Below are 17,136 nucleotides of genomic sequence, written 5' to 3'. Positions count from 1 at the left end.
TTCTAGGAATTTGATTATCACAAATTGTGACTGGAGCTCACAATTATGCCACATGCATATTCTCTGGTCAGAGTGATGAGCAGTATCTAAATTTATCTCTGTCTATCTAAGAAATGAATAACACTCCCCCAAAATATCCCCAGTATTACAAGTTCTGTCTACACAAACTAATTGCATTTCTTTCCAAGATTAAGTGCTTGATTTTGCCTAATTTTATAACATTCGAGGCAATGGTGGGATTAAAAATTTTTACTACCGGTTCTGTGGGCATGGCTTGGTGGGGTGGCATGGTTTGGTGGGCATGGCTTAGTGAGTGTGGCAGGGGACGGATACTGTAAAATCCCCATTCCCACCCTACTCCAGGGGAAGGATACTGCAAAATCCCCATTCCCTCCCAATCAGGAGGCAGAGAATAGATGGGGGTGGGGCCAGTCAGAGGTGGTATTTACCGGTTCTCTGAATTACTCAAAACTTCCGCTACCAGTTCTCCAGAACTGGTCAGAACCTGCTGAATACCACCTCTGATTCAGAGGTTCCACCTCTTCCCTAAGTCTACATTCTTGTTAATTGCAATACTAGTATAATGGAATTGACTGATTGCACTTGCTCCATCCTGACCTTGGTATATTTATAGAAAAATAGATATAGAGAACCATCTAGTAATGAATCCAAAATAGAGTTCAACAAATTCCTATTCAGGCCCATATCTGTAGACGTTTCAAAGGACTACCTGCTTGTCTGTTGTGAGGAACAGGTTACTATATAACTTGGTAATTAAAAACTACATCACATTACATAATTGATGTAATGTGATATAGTTGTTATGTTCTTAGTAATAAAGTACAGTATGTTTAAGGAAACAGAAAGGGTAAAATTGTTCAGAGCATAGCGTTTTTCCGGATTCTGGTCAGGCAGTATGTCAGAAAGAAATTATTCTTAGGAACCTATCTCAATGGCCATTTAATATTAATATTCTTTCTTGCATAGACCTCTGTGGGGTTTCAAGCATCCTAAATTTTAAAGCTTTCAGATAATCACAAATCCCTCAAATCCAGGATTAAATTTTCCTCTATCAGAAACCACATGTCCAGCTGTATCTTTTATTGTAGTACACATTCCAAATTATACTGAGGGGAATGCTTGAGCTATGTATCAAACTAGCCTCAGACAAACTATTTGGAAACTGCATCAATCCTATTAGAGTTGCATTAAGAATGCAATTTCAGAACTCTTCAAAATATCAATGTAAAAACATATTCAATTAATTACTAGCCATTCATGCAAAAGGGCCCTGTTCCAAACCTGTATTCTCTAGGAATGGCTTGGAAAGACTCCTTTTTGAGCTACCCCTGCCAATCAGTGTAAAGAGTATGAAGCTAAATGGACTGACAGTTTGATATAAGGGCATTTACTGTGTTCCAAAGAGATTTCATTATTTCCTTTCTGCACTTAGGGGAAAAAAATCCCTACCCTTATCTGTAAATTTAGAATATGAAAGTATTGAGGATGCAGTTTAGGGGTACAACAATTTTTTGAAATGGAGTTGAACACCAAAATTAAAGTTATTAGCAGACCAGTCTTAGAATATACTTTTTGTTGAAAATGATATTACTTAAATTATGCATCCTTGCATTTCATAACTTCTCCACTAACAGAAAGAAACTAAATAAGGAACTTTTAGAGTGAAGACTGGAGCAATTTTGGAAGAAAAAATTACTTTTACCTGCTGGATATCAAGGGTCTTCCCAATCAAGAATAGAAAAGTAGCTTGGAAAATAGTTGAAAAATTTGCTGAAGTCCAAAATGCAGGATATTCTAAGTGGAATCTATTTTATTTTTTGAGTATATTTGAAAACTGCAACAACGAATAACTGACAATTACAGAATTTTTAATGAAACAGAATGCTTCAAAGAACAGCAAATACATTGGCATTCAACAAGACTTGATTCCACAGTGGGATAAAAAATCAATAGGACCTTATAAAAGAAAAATCAGTAGGAGAGTTCTGCTAGAATAAATGACAACTTATCTTTCAAGATTCTTGGCTATCGGAGATATTAAAAATGGAATCAAAGTACCAAAGAGAAGTGATTTTCAGCTTATTTAATAACATAAATATACCAGTAGTATTAATGTTCTAGAAAAAGTAAATCTACTGCATAGCACAATCCCTCAATGCCATCTCCCAACTCATTGTTCTCAAATAATTGCTGAGATAAACATGTTTTGAGATGTTCTTAGAAACGGACTGCTGATGTGTATGTATAAATACTGTATAAATTCATAAATAATTACCTGTCACTGTATCAGGGAAGACTGAAGTAAGGTACCTTGTGCGCCAACTTAATCTTCCTCTTCAAGAACTAACTTTTGACGGGCAACTTGGAAATCCTTTTACTGTTTCATTTCTTCTGATTATTTTTAATGGAAACATAGCTTGGACAGTTTTTCAGATAGAAGTTGGCCATCATAGTGGAAAAGGCTGAACAGGCAATTATAAGAAAAGACCATGATAGAGTGGCCATCTATCTACTCTGCATGCAAAAAAAACCTGATTACTCAGGCATTTACAGATTTTTAAAAAAGAGAATTTGGGTTGGACTGCTTAATGAAAGTAGCAAGCAGTTGGAATAGAGAAAACTTCATGTTACAGAGATTGGCAGTTTAATATCTAAAGAATGTTAGGGATGTAACAAAGTTTGTCCTGAAATATCAAGACACGAAATACATTTAGACATCCAAAGGACAGTTGTGGAATATGTTACTAAGTTGTTCATAACTTTTATCCCTCTCTTTAAGAACTTCTTGGACTTGGAATATGAGAATTTTTTTCTTATTTAATCACTATTTCTTCAATTGGGCTGTTACTCATCTCGTTATAAGACCTGGCTCATATGATAGTTTTTCTGCTTGCTCAATGCTTCTGTTTTATAACAGGTGTAAAGATCCCCCCCCCCCCCAAATTCACATTAATTAAAGTTGGACTGCAACATTCCATTCTTGGTAGATTTTCTGGACTATTTTCAAGGGAATCACTGCATGAGATACTTTTCCATAGTCAAAATAATTTCAGTGACGTCTGTAGCAGAGAAATGGATGTAGCGAAAAAGGAAGAATAATGCTAAGATTGAAAAGCATTAAAATGGCATGGTATGCGGCAAAGATATTTGATCTCTAGGAAAAGGCATGAAGGTGGTTTTCATGAGAACAGAAATGGATTGTTCACCTTGTAACAAAAATAGGTTGAGAGATTCTTTGAACAGTCTTTTATTTTCCATGAAACAAACAACTAATAAGTTTTTCGCTTTGATTGTACGGGCCAAGGCTGCAATCCAGGCCATGGTTAATCGTGTTTAAACCTCATTTGTTTCAAAGGGATTTAAACAAATAGAACTGCAGGCTGGGCTTTAGCCCAGATTTTCAAATGCTCATTGCCTACAGCAAGATCCAAACTTTTGAAAATATTTCAAACCACTTTTTTGGCACTCAGCTGAGCTAAAGATTTTCAAATTTCATTCAGTCATGACAGCTCCCAATTCAGCTCTTTATGATAATACTTTCAAGTCTACAGTGGCATCATTCATGCCATATGCTCAGGAAGACCCAAATTAGCCCAAGAAGTTCTTGCTCTGATTTCATTGGTACAGTGCATAATGACTGCACCAAGGACAGCTGTCAAAAATATAGGTGAGTTCAGGGAGAATAAGCAACTACACTGTGTCTTTTAAGGCTATTTTAGAAAGCTTGCTTTGAAATTAGAATTATTTAAGGGAGAGTGATGATTATACATGTGAAAGCAGTAACTTCTTTTCCATCATGGGTAATTTAAGGATAAACAGAAGCAAGTTTTGCCCAAGGAACTAATTAAATTCTGGATATAATTCTACTGCTATTACAACAGCTATAGCTGTAGCTCAGTTACATTTTTAATGTTCACAGCATAAATATCTACAGACAAATTGTGAAAAAGGTGTCTTAGAAAAACAATCCATCTTATAACATTACTGCTAGGATACAACAGGCAAAGACCACAGCCCTACCTGTTATTTATTGTTAGGGAATAATACACTAGGTAATAATACAAAAAAATGGAATGCACAGGTACAGTATAGGTGATACCTTGCTCAGTAGTAGTAACTGTGAAAGGGATCTTGGAGTCCTAGCGGACAACCATTTAAATATGAGCCAGCAGTGTGCAGCAGCTGCCAAAAAAGCCAACACAGTCCTAGGCTGCATCAACAGAGGGATAGAATCAAGATCACGTGAAGTGTTAATACCACTTTATAATGCTTTGGTAAGGCCACACTTGGAATACTGCATTCAGTTCTGGTCGCCACGATGTAAAAAAGATGTGGAGACTCTAGAAAGAGTGCAGAGAAGAGCAACAAAGATGATTAGGGGACTGGAGACTAAAACATATGAAGAAGGGTTGCAGGAACTGGGTATGTCTAGTTTAATAGAAAGAAGGACTAGGGGAGACATGATAGCATTGTTCCAATATCTCAGGGGTTGCCACAAAGAAGAGGGAGTCAAACTATTCTCCAAGGCACCTGAGGGTAGAACAAGAAGCAATGGGTGGAAACTAATCAAGGAGAGAAGCAACTTAGAACTGAGGAGAAACTTCCTGACAGTTAGAACAATTAATCAGTGGAACAGCTTGCCTCCAGAAGTTGTGAATGCCCCAACACTGGAAGTCTTTAAGAAGATGTTGGATAGCTATTTGTCTGAAACGGTATAGGGTTTCCTGCCTAGGCAGGGGGTTGGACTAGAAGACCTCCAAGGCCCCTTCCAATTCTACTATTGTATTATTGTATTATTGTACACAGGAACCTCAACCCAAGGCCTCTCTTTTCACAATGGTTGCTGCCCCTCTTATGAGATTTAGAAATGAAGGTTCCCTCTCAGTCCTGTCCTTCAGGATCAGGATTTCTCAATCCTTATCCTCTTCTTCTGAAAAAGTGGTTCCCCAATATCAGAAGGGTCCCAACTGTATTATCTCTGGAAAGCCAGTAAGACATGGCTCTGTCATAATGCTGGGGCTGGAAAGACTTACATTTGGATCTCTCCTGATTTGTATGACATTATGGATGTTTGTCAGGGTGTGGAACATTAATGATATTATTTTCTTATGTCATGTTTTTTTACTGTGATTTTTTAAAAAACTTTAATCTTTTTACTGTTGTAGGAAGTCTATAAGCTGCTCAGAGTCAGGCATGATTGGAGCAGTATAGAATTCTAGTAAAACAAACAATTTCAGCCTCCAGGTCCTAGTACCATGATGGCACACGTGCCAGAGGTGGCACGCAGAGCCCCTCTGCTGGAACGTGCACCGTTGCCCCAGGTCAGATCTCCATGGCGTTTCTTTTGTGAGCTTCTGTTTCTCTGCAAACAACGAAACAGAAGCTCGTGAAAGAAAAGGATCTTACCTCTTGCTGCGCTGCCAGTGTTGGGATGCCCCGCCTCCCGCCAGCCAGCTGGTCTTTAGGTCTCTGCTGCCCATGTGCGCACATGCACGCATTTGCACGCACACACTTTTCAGTTTGGGCACTCAGTGGCTAAAAGGTTCACCATCATTGTCCTAGTATTTTAAAATCTGTTCTAGAAGTTCCTTGTATTTCAGGAATGGGTCCTTGAATGGTAAGAAGGCATGAATTTAGAATGTCCAGTAACTTGGAGGGACCTTCTGGATGTTGAGGATTTTCTATTTTGCAAGTCTGTGATGCCCTCATGCCCATCAAATGCAATCCACCCTAATTCTGTATTTTTCAAAGTGTCATTGGTACTCCCTTATAGGAAAGGCATCAGGCCCAGGCCTTTTTTCTTACGAAGAAAAAAAAAGCTAAAGTATTTCATAAAAAGCTCACCATTACAAAACTGGACATTCCCTCTTACTATGTGCCAGCATGCAGCGTAACAGATATGTTGTGCTCCTGATTCTATGGCTAAAGAAAAAGGCTTTTGCACTTCTTCTATTGTATCAGCGGATAACATCATTATAAATGCTCCAACCCAAACCACCCTGCAGGGATTCTTTGATCAGCAGCAAAAAGGTCAGCAATTTACTAATATACCCAGCTTGCCTCCAAACTTTCCAGACGTAATATTGGAAGGCTGTATTGTTACATACAGAAAAGTACGTTAATAGAAAGGGACTCCCCCCTACTCACAGGCTGCTACCCACTTCAAAAGCTTTCCATCAAATACTCCCCTCCCACCCAGGAAGAGACGGTTTCTTGTTCTGGATGCCTTTGATGTCACCGTAGGTTTGTTAGCCAGCAAATACAGCGTGGGTTTTGAATAAGCAGAATTCACAATTCCTCCCATCTCAAGCCTCCAGGGAACTTTCCTAAAATAGAGGATAGAACCCTGGCAGCAAACTACCAAGCAGGAGCAAAGAATGAAATTGCCAAAAAGAAGCATCCTAACCCTCCTACTCATAAGCTTCCCTCTACACTTCTGTTGTGACCCACCAGAGGCCAGCGGAACTGGCAGCAGATGTGGACAGTGAGGAGGTTGGGGAGGAACATGGGCCAGTCCTGAAGTCTAGGAAAGGTTCTGATGAGGGCTCTGTGTCTCAGGCAGAGAGAGGGCCAGAGCCATATGCCAGTTATCAGCTGCCTTCAGAGTCAGACATCAGTGAGGCAGATGAACAGCTGGAGCCAGTTCCCATTGTGCGCATGCACAGTTGCCAGACAAAGGGAACAGCTAAAGAACAGGGGGCGACTTGGGAGTAAGGCCACAGTTGGATAATGAATGGCCCTCCCAGAGGAAATAAAATAGGAGTGAAAGGGGAGTGGAGTTTGCAGGAGACAATTAGTTCACTTAATTGGTTCATGACTCTGACACTCCTTGCCAGGTTTTGCAGATATCGGACTGGCAGCTCTCCAAGCCAGATAAGGCCTGTGACCATAAATCCTCCTTTGAAAGACTTCAATGGATGTGAATGAGCAGAATTCACAGTAAATTAATAAAGGGGTTTTTTGCGGGACAATGAATTTGCTTCATGCTCTTGGGAAGCCTAGGTCAGAACAACCTCTTCACCTCTGCCACTTGTCTTCCTGCGAGAATGGAGTGCTGGTCACAAGACCGAAAAGGATGAAAAGAATAAGATCATCCCTTCTGGCCCTACCCTTTCTATCCACAGCTTCACTCTACATATTGGAGAATTAATTGAGAAGCCATCACAAAAAAGGAACCACTGCAGAGATTAGAGTTCTTCCTAATATCTTTTGAAATACCTTTATCAAGGATGTTTATAAATATGGTATATCTTGGATTTGCTGCACAGCAAGAGTGTTTGGCTCCAGACGTTCGGGTTTTCCCTTTTCGGTAAAAACCTCTGTCCATCCACAAGCAGTCCCGCCTTCGTTTTCTTCCTGCAATATCTTTGAATGAATGAATGGTTGGAAAACTTGGGATCAAGAGGATTCCAGGAGTTTAGGGGTGGAGGGGAAAAAAGGTAGCCGTCACAAAACATCTTCAGCAGCCGCTTTGAAAAAAAAATAAAGCACTACATCTTTTTAGTTTTAAGTTTTAAGCTCCCATGCTTAGAATAGAATGGAATGGAACAGGAAAATAGAATAGAATGGGAATGGGAATGAAATAGGAATAGGATGGAATAGAATAGAATAGAATGAAATAGGAATAGAATAAGATAGAAATTGAAATGTTTATTGGTGAAGTGTGGTAAGACACACAAGGAATTTGTCCCCAGTGCACTAACTCACTGTACATATAAACAGCAAGTAATAGGTCATAGGTCATAATAATAGTTACAATCATTACAAACAACAATTGATAAATCATAAAGAACCAGTAGGACAAGATGAAAAATAGGAGGGGATATCCAACCTAGTACTGTATTTATCTTTGACCCAATTTTTTTACTGTCTTTCTTCTCTGTTTTATTTTTATTTTGTTACCAATTGAAATGTTTCATGGACTTTTTGTAACAAGGTTAGAGAATGTATTATATTATATTATATTATTTTCATTAGCAAACCATTTCACAATATATAATTACATATTGTTTTTGTGATTAATCACCATGCTTTAATTATATTCAATTTGTAATAGTGAAAATACATCCTGCATATCAGATATTTATATTACGATCATAACAGTAGCAAAATTACAGTTATGAAGTAGCAACAAAAATAATTTTATGGTTGGAGGTCACAACAACATGAGGAACTGTATTAAAGGGTCGCGGCATTGGGAAGGTTGAGAACCACTGTGTTAGACTAAATCCAAACTGTTATTAGTCAATGCAACAGTTTAATTTATTCGTTAATTCATTCAGCTTCTATTTGTCCAAAGCAAAAGGCAGAAAAAGTAATATTTTCTTTAAGTTCAGTATGAATCATGGTGCCTGTTGGATCTATCCATGTAACTTTTTGGCAACAGTATGGAAAAATGGTCAATCTTGATGATTTCAAATCCAAATGGTTTGACCGAGTTTGATATTTTTGAGAATAATCAAGGTTTACTAGATGCTCTGCCACCAGCTACAAGTGAAATGTTAACATATACATAAATAACAATAACTATAATCCTAAGAATTCAGGATATACAAAATGTAGTGTATACCACTTAGCATTGGCCTTTCCCACTTGCTACTGTAAAGTATACAATTCGGTTCTTTTTAATTTTAATCTGCATCTTAATAAATGTTGAAACCATGTCCTGCCCAAAGGGACAGATCAGCTGTTTCAGAACAATTCAGTGTATGTGATGCAGGATGCACCTGTAATACAGTAGCACTATTGTATAACTACTGCAGGAACAGAAGATGACAATCAGATAAAACTGTGCTGTAAATGCAGTGTGAGTGATGTGAGCCAACCCTGTGTCAGCTAGAAGTGTGTTAAGTAACAGTCCAGACATGGTGTGAGTAAAGAGGCTTTTGGCACAGCCATCTGTATTCTACAAGAACTGTCAGAGTAGTTCTTTTGTACCACTGGCAACTCCTACAGCACAGCCCTTTCCTGATTTATGAGCAGGAACTGAGTAGGTTGGATTCTGGAAGTGTAAAAGGAGTTTGAATTCATTTCTGCAGGCACACCCCCAATGGGGAGTCATGCCAAGCATATCACAGCTGCATCTCCACATGTAGAATAGGATAGTTCTGGCCGCAGCTCACAGATAGACACATACTCACGCATATGTTTATGTATGTGTATCTGTGTAACTAACATACATATGCATATGCTTATGCGTACATTGACAAAATAATTACTCCCTGCTCTTCACTTAGCAGTTCATTACTCATCTAGAGAAACAGCTTCCCAGTGTTATGCTGCTAGAGTATTGGGCAGTTATACTACGGCTTGCAGTGGCTGCCAAACATTTGCTTTGACAGTTCACAAAGAATTATTTTTGTTTTCTGGAACCACTATTCAGGTTTGTATGCCTCCTTCTGGACCAAATTAAAGTAAATCTTGACTCTCTGTATTCATATTTACCAGTTTGTTTTCTGTCAGTAACTTTAGATCTTTCAAAATAAAAATTGTGAGATACAATGCCAACGAGGAGGAAGAATGTGTATTTTGCTTTTTAAGTTCTGAGACCCATGGAATCAAGTAAACTCTTGACTGTTTGTAAGAGACCCTATTCACTGGGGTTCTTATAATGTTACTTTAAATAATAAGGATATAGCATTGATAATGGACATTTATGAATGATTAAGGTTAGGATTAAAAACTAAAATTATTAGTCACTGCAAATCCTTCACATAAAAACAAGTCTGGAATTTTTCAAAATCAAGTATAACAATATTTGTTCTATGGAAGCATGTGTTTGTGTGTGCGCACATGTGTACTTGCACACACACAGACAGTAGAATTTATATTATGAATTATGTTCCGTACAAAATTTTTCTCATTCCTTTCTCTTTCCAGATGATCCATATTTTTTTTCTTATTGAGCTTTAGAAATGGTACTCCGTTAGCTTTCTTTCCATCAGTTTCCTGGAACACTGTATTTTTTTTTAAGGAACCAGTCAAGTCTATCATCATAGCTACTCAGTTTTCAGAATCAAAAACGCCTTGGTTCTAGAACCAGAAGTCAAAATGTAGCTTCTTGTACCTTTTGAAAGTGTTATTTTGTTAATGAGTAATATCATCTCATTTTCTTAGTTCCCTGAATAAATCCAAAGCTGCGAATACCATGCCTGAATTGTAAATTCCACAAGATAAGGACTAGTTCCCTTTTCTCAATCTGCAGGTTCCTCTTTGGCCATCAAAGACATATGACAAATAATTTCCATTTTCAATCATTTTGGCCAGCTGAAAAATCACCTAAATGTAACCAATTATTTAGAAGGAAAAACAACTGTTTGATAAAAATGTTTGCTTCCTTTGGTTTTAATAAAACACACTAATATTGCACCATTTTAAAAGAATTCCTCTTTTAAGTTGACATGGACCATTTAAAGCTTTTATAGGAATTTGCTTCTCTACCTCACATAACTTTAATCACTATGTTTGCAAGCTGATTTATCTGATAAATTGAGTAATGCAGCAACTTTACACAGACACATAGATGTAAGCAAGTCTGAAAGAAATGACTAGACCAATGAACATCAACCAGCAATCAGGAGACATTATGAGAACTCCTTAATTTCACAACATATGGACAGATTCAACCATAGGTTCAACTGGGAACTGTGAGCATCCTAGACCAAGCTAATCCAAAAATGCTACTGAATTCCTAAAAGTTTGGCTCTCTCACAAATAGGCCATCACTAGGCACATAGAGATAAGCAACATCTACATACCATTTAAGAGACAATCAAAAAGCCGAAAAGGAAACAAAGAGACCAAAATATCTCCCAGCAATCAACACCCAGATGAACAGAGATTAACACAAAGAATAACATTAGTCTAACAATCAAAAATCAAATAATACCCTAGGCAATGACCTACCAACTCTGACAAACAAGCTAACAATAAACAACAGTCCAATCAAGGAACCACCAAGAACTTCCCACCTGACAGGGCTAGCAACTAGGATATAAAATGAGAGCAATCCCACTTCCGACTAGCACTGATGATGTTACCTTGGTAATGAAATTTCTGCAAGAAAACAACCAAGTTCAGAGAGTACTAAGCACCCCGCAATTCAACCCTGAACTACAATTGACCCACCTATTCCAAATAGCCGGCCTGGCTCAATCATAACTTCATAACGCTCCTGATGGGTTTTTTAATTCAGTAATTTTATTTAATGGGATTTTAAATTGTGTTTTTTAATTGTCTTTCACTTATGAGTCCACCTCCTCCATGCACATGTATATGTCTTTGTTCTTTATGTATGTATGTTTGTCTTTATCTGTATTTTATCTGTTTTGATTGTACGCCGCCCCGAGTCCTTCGGGAGAGGGTTGCGGCTAATCAAATAAAATTATTATTATTATTATTAATTATTCTGTTCTATTAATGTATTAATTATATCTGGAGGCACTCCCATTTAAAGGCTCCACCACAACCCCATATTCTTGGTGCCATCAATCTGCATGTATTACCATATCAGTTCAGAACATCCTTTAAATAGACTGGGAATTCTCCTTGGCAAACAAAAACCACTGCAACAAAAGCAGATGGTTTTGCTTTGATTTCAGTCACTGGACAATAACTGAACTCTCTGAGCACTGACTGGCTTTGACATCTCTGTTGATCTGTTGGTCAGAAACAGTACAGTTTGACTGGCGGTCAACTCTCAGCAAGTACTACACAGATTTTGCTAAATCTCAGATAAACCACACCTGACTGTATGCACAGTATGCTGAGCCCTAAGCCATGGTTTGTACATTACAGTGACTGTGTTGTTGCTGAAACTAACTACTTTCTGGCAATACATGAAGCTAATTTTAAAGTAACATAGTTAGAGTTTAAACAGTACTTCAAAAGAGATCAACACTTATTTGAAGGACTCTAAAGTAAGACATCTACAATGTGCTAGCTTCCCAAACCCAGACTAGTTTTTACTTGAGAAAACATTGGCATGTGCTGCCTCTTCTTGTTTCTGTATCCTAGGTTCATATCTTTTCCAAGTAATATTTGTTCCAGTGTAACTCTACCCAGAATTTTTTATATTTAAAGTGTTGTTGTTAAATGAAAGAATACCTATTCTCCTTTTCCATTCAGTTATAAATATTATCATTTATTGTTGGATACAATAGTATATTTTTAAAATCTATTAATTATACAATAATTTAAATATAATTATTAATGTATACAATGTATAGAATGTATATTGTATACAAATACTATGATTTGTGTCAGGTATACATATATCTTAAACAAATACATTAAATAAATTTGAACCAGTATTTGTAAAGTTCAAACCACTTAAAAAAACATATATGCTAAAATCAACAACAACAAAACATATAAGAGTTTAAATACCCCACCCTGAGGTTTTTCCTCTCTTAATTATTTCCCCCCCTCCTCTTTTGTTCTTTGAATTTGAACGTTGAAAAAGCCCTTCACACTTCAAGATCTGAGAAAAGTGTAGGTTGACTATGTGGTGAGGGAAAGGATGTTATCATAAAGAAGATCGGAGTGATTAATCTCTTAGAATATGATCCTAGGCTTCTGATCTCACTGTAACCTGCAGCAGTGTTTATTAGCCGTAGCTGTTTAAGGTGTGTGGACTTCAGCTCACAGAATTCTCTAGCCAGCAAGATGGGAGTTGAAGTTTATATATCTTAAAGAGGCTAAGGTTCAAAACAGTGACCTATAGACAAATACAACTTTATGGAAGAGTACTAGTTAAACTGCAGGAACACCCAAACTACAAGTACAGGCCAAAACTTTGTTCCCCTAACATTCATGACCAAGTATATCTTACATATGCCTTTTGCATCAAGGATGGGAAGAAGATAAATTGGAGACCCTTGGTTGATCACCTGGGATTGTAAATTGTATCAGAATACTATGAACAAAATGAGAACGCTAATGAGGTAGAGAATTTTTGTATGAAAGTGTTATTTTTGGGACTCGGAGCAATCTTCTGGGCTTTAATTCTAAATGGGCTACTTTTCATCTGGCTGTAGTTGCGACCTCTCCGGGAGCCAATTAAAAACTAGCACAACAGAGCCAAACAAATCTGTAATTTGTTCATTCCTGTCATACGCTACAGGGGCCTATATTGGCTGCTGATGGTTCTACAGTGATGTTTTGGCTCCTGCCCCTGGCTGAATTATCCTTTTTTTCTTTTTTTCTTTTTGGAAATATTCAGGAAAAGTGCCTTTGAAACAAAAAAACAAAATCAAACACCCATCACTGATTTTGTGGATTGATAGAACGATAGAAGTCAACACTTTCTACAGGTAGACATTTTTCAATGGGAAAGAATGAATTACCCTTTGTTTTCAAGTGTAGCTCTCTCTTTGGACAAAAACATTGACTCTAGTATCAGCAAAGCTAGCCAGGCTCTGAGCTAGCTGCCTGCGTATTATAGAAAATTGACAGAAAACCATGATTGGCACCATAGTTACTACAAAAATGTACTTCTACTGGTCCTACTAGAACTGTGTGCTTCCAGGCTAGAACTGCAAAGGTTCCACCTCCATATCCACAGATGTTCTGACTAACAGTATAAACCCAAAGAGACTACACACACAGACACACACACACACACACACACACAATATATCAGCATTTTATATTGGATAACAGTTAGCATTGTTTTCAGCCATTTACTGATTGGGATGTATCCCCCTCATAGCTTTGGGAAGGAGAATTGGGAGTTGAAGTGTGATTAAATCCATACAGTGGTGTTATCCTCCTTGGAGGAAAGAGTGGTCCTGCCTTGAAGGAGGTGGTTATATATTATCCTTCTTCAGGAAGTAATTGTTGAACTCAACAATTTCCATCCAGTCTTCCTTTCAGGAAAGGTTTTTGAGAAGGTAGGTTGCAGCTCCAGAAGGCCTGGAGGAAACAGGTTATGTGGGTCATTTTCGGTCAGGTTTTAGATCATGGCATAGTAGACAGATAGCACTGACTGTGTTGTGGATGACTTCTGGTGAAGTTGCCTTGTTCTTATGATGTTGCTTTTAACCCATTTTCAAACTGTGAGATAGGCTTGAGTTCTTAGTTGTATCAGTGCTAATGTTTTTCCTCTTTATTCTGATATCATCTAACAGCAGTTTCACAGTGTACAAAACCTGTTAAGCTTTGTTACTCATGACCTTGTCCTGAGTCAAGTGATTCAGTAACTGGAATTAGCAGTAGAGGCAGGATAGGGATTGGCTATGGGACTGTAAATTTTACGTCAAGAAAGTTTTCTGCCAATGAAAGGAGAGGAGGATAGCACTCTGCAGCGGCAAAAAGCACTATACCACCATCTCTGCCCCCCTCTTTCTTACAGGCCTTCTGTCTTATCAAAACTGAAGCCTGGGGCAAAGAACAGATACCTCTTATCAGAGACTTTGGGGCTCTAAAGGATGAAAAGTATAAACTGCCGCTTCCCCAATAGAGCCTTGTAGTTGTCACCTTCAGATGAAAAAACACTCATACTTCAGCTTGAGAGTCAAGGGCAAAGGACAATGGGCATATTGCCAAGCTGAAGCAGTGGTTTTAAACATAAGCAAGATACCTTTTATAATTGACAAGAAGCAGTCTTGCAGGATAAACATAACAAAATCTAATTCCTAAATTGCATACTTTTTATTTTAAACAGTGTACATTATAGTAAATCTTAAATAAAGCAGTAAAACAACAAAAATGCAGCAGTTTTACCCCTCCTCCAGTTATCCCACTTTACCAAATGGGTGAGATTCTATTGGACCAGAACATGATAGTTGATTTAACAAATTTGTGAAGAGGAAATAGAACACTTCATTACCCTGCTCCATTTCTTGCTACCACCAGCATTTTACTTCTCCGCATTGCTACTATTTACCCAGCTCTTGATATTTTTCAAGGACTTAAAATAACAACTACAAAAGAGTAATCTAGCTTTAAGATTATGGTGTGCTAATAAGAACTAATCCATGCCAAGTGATCTCGAGTATATAGTATATCACTTAGATAATCCATTCCCGTGTTAGCAAGAACTGTTGATTTAATGCTTAGATAACAATCTCTGTGATCAGTTTTTCTTAACATTCAATATTCAAGAAAGGTTCATGAATTCTATCCTACCTTCCATCTCATCCATATCATTAAGCACAAGCATGTATTAGTTAGTGCCAATTTATAGCTGAAAAACAGAAAGTACTCTTCTATAAACTTGAAACAGAGTAAAAAAGTTGTCAACTGAATAACAAAGTGTAATTTTATAACTTTCCAAAATGTGAACATAGAGTTGAAGCAAAATCTCATGGTACCAACTATTCAAAGACATAGAGTGCATATAATGTACTATGTGATTTCATTCTATTATAATAGAACACAACTGAAACTGTGCCATTAGTAATAGGATCACAATTTCCTTGGAAGCAATTAGACCCAGGTTCATTTCTGATTGACACACCATCTGAGTTTTTTGAACAAGGAAAAGCACCTCTGCTATGTTCCCCACATTACTGCACTCATACGTATCTTTGCACATTTTATTATATTTTTAGACATAAGGAAGTACCTCTTTTGAAATATCATCTGTTCTCAAGCAGTGAAAAAAGGGAGTCGCTTGTTCTAGGTGAAAGCATATACTTTAGAGGCTGCATGATGCAAGAGAAGGAAATGGATCTGTGTGTCATCTGGGAAATCTGGAAATAAGAAAAGAAACGTTCTAATCAAAAAACTACTTATAAATCTAAATGTCATTGATTTGTACCACTGTAATTTAGAAGAAAAACCCACATTTTAAAGAGTTTACCAATAGCCAGTTTGCTTACTAAATTCAACAATCTAATTGTTCAATCAAGTGTGCCTCTTAAGAACAAGCTACATCATATGTGTTTTGCACAGGTAACTATCACAATTTTCTCCAGCCTGGTCCCAGTGAATTCTACTTGTAAATTCTCAGCTATTTTGCTGTGCATTTGAGAGAGAGAGAGAAGAAGATTTATATCATCATTTTAGCCATTGCCTATTCACTGTAGAATTAAAGCCTCTGCGGCTATACAGCCTGCACAGATGAGTTGATTCCCTGCTCAAGGAGCAGACGGAGGCAGAGATGCAGGGGGAAGGCCGGCAATCTGGACGCGATGTGTGGGGCGTGGGAAAGCTGAGAGTTGGTGGGCTTGAATGGATGGATGGCTGTGGGAGGCTCATCTTCACATGGCAGGACCAACAGCAGACAGAGAGCCGGCGATCCATCTGCTGCTCACCGCATCCTGTGCAGGCCATGCCCATCCCTTCACTAGGGCTTTTTTGGGGGGATACAGCTCAGGGGTGGGTTGCTGCCAATTTTACTACCAGTTTGCAACCTGCGTGTTGCCCAGACACATGCTGCACGCACCAGACGCGTGCTACATTTGCGCTATTCAATATAAATTCTTCTGCACACATGCACAGAACAATTCATAGTGAACTGCGCACGTGCAGTCACTAGAATCCAAAATGGCAGTGGTTCAGCGGTGGCAAGGGAACCAGTTCAGGGGCATGTCAGGTCTGGGTCGCTGCTGGTTCTGCGACCCAGGCCTGAATTCCACTAGCGGTTCAGGAGAACCAGGGAGAACTGGCAGCAACCACCTTTGGTACTGCTTATATTAGGTACATGCTTTAAAATAGGCTAGGGCTTATTTTCTGGGTTGGTCTTATTTTTGGGGAAAACATGGTATGTGACCAGCCCATTTCCATTTCAATTTTTTACTCTCTTGACAATACTGTATACTTTTATTTGTTCTCTAAAGCATGTGCAGGTCTTTCTATCTTATCTTGTAATGCCAAGCATGTACGTATGCATATATGTATTTGTGTTACAACCCCTGGTATGCCCAAATATGGGAGGGAACTCACTACTCCCCCTTTCTGTCTATCGGCTCACTGCAGGAGACCATCCAGGCAGAAAACCATATTTTTAATGTTGCCTTTTTATATTTGTGTTGTATTTGTCCTTTATTTATTTATCAGCACGAATACAACACACGCACACACACACACACACACACACACACACACAGATTTTTATATATATACCTGTACCCGTGAAAATCTACGAAAACAAATATCTTACCTCTACGG

The 17,136-nt window shown here is 38.1% G+C and overlaps 1 long non-coding RNA gene across 1 annotated transcript in view; it reads right to left on the bottom strand.

Annotated features, from left to right (window-relative positions):
* The window catches only part of LOC309385673, a 213,540-nt gene that overhangs the window by 72,105 nt on the left and 124,299 nt on the right, over window positions 1-17,136 (bottom strand). Inside the window, exon 4 of the long non-coding RNA XR_014174272.1 lies at window positions 15,590-15,716. This is a non-coding gene — a long non-coding RNA (uncharacterized lncRNA). The remainder of the gene's footprint in view (window positions 1-15,589; window positions 15,717-17,136) is intronic.

The sequence above is a fragment of the Natrix helvetica genome (assembly GCF_964273705.1).
Source record: "Natrix helvetica genome assembly, chromosome: 2".
NCBI classification, from domain to species: domain Eukaryota; kingdom Metazoa; phylum Chordata; class Lepidosauria; order Squamata; family Natricidae; genus Natrix; species Natrix helvetica.
This window is presented reverse-complemented; position numbering and strand designations above follow the sequence as displayed.